We start from the raw sequence: 432 nt of genomic DNA on the forward strand, positions 1-432 counted from the left end.
TACATTTAGTCATTTAGCAGATGCTTTTATCCAAAGCGACTTACAAATGAGGACAATAGAAGCAAAACAAAATCAACAAAAGAGCAATGATATGCAAGTGCTATAACAAGTCTCAGTTAGCTTTTAAATTATATAATAAAAAGAAAACCGATAGAATAGAAAAAGAATAGAGCAAGCTAGTGTTCGAGGCCTTTTTTGCTTTTGTTAATCAGAAGTCAGAAAGTCAGAATTATAATTGTATAATCAATAAAAAGAAAACAAATAGATAGAATGCACAAAGATTAGAGAAGAAAGTGTTAGTTTTTTTTTTTTTTTAAAACAAGCAGTTACTAAATAAATAGAGTGCAAGTCTAAAAATAAAGAATAGAATTAGAATAGAAAGTGCTAGAGTTAGAGGGTCAAATAAAGATGGAAGAGATGTGTTTTTAGCCG

This window comes from Sinocyclocheilus anshuiensis, unplaced genomic scaffold, assembly GCF_001515605.1.
Source record: "Sinocyclocheilus anshuiensis isolate Anshui unplaced genomic scaffold, SAMN03320099.WGS_v1.1 scaffold1638, whole genome shotgun sequence".
In the NCBI taxonomy this organism is placed as follows: Eukaryota; Metazoa; Chordata; class Actinopteri; order Cypriniformes; family Cyprinidae; genus Sinocyclocheilus; species Sinocyclocheilus anshuiensis.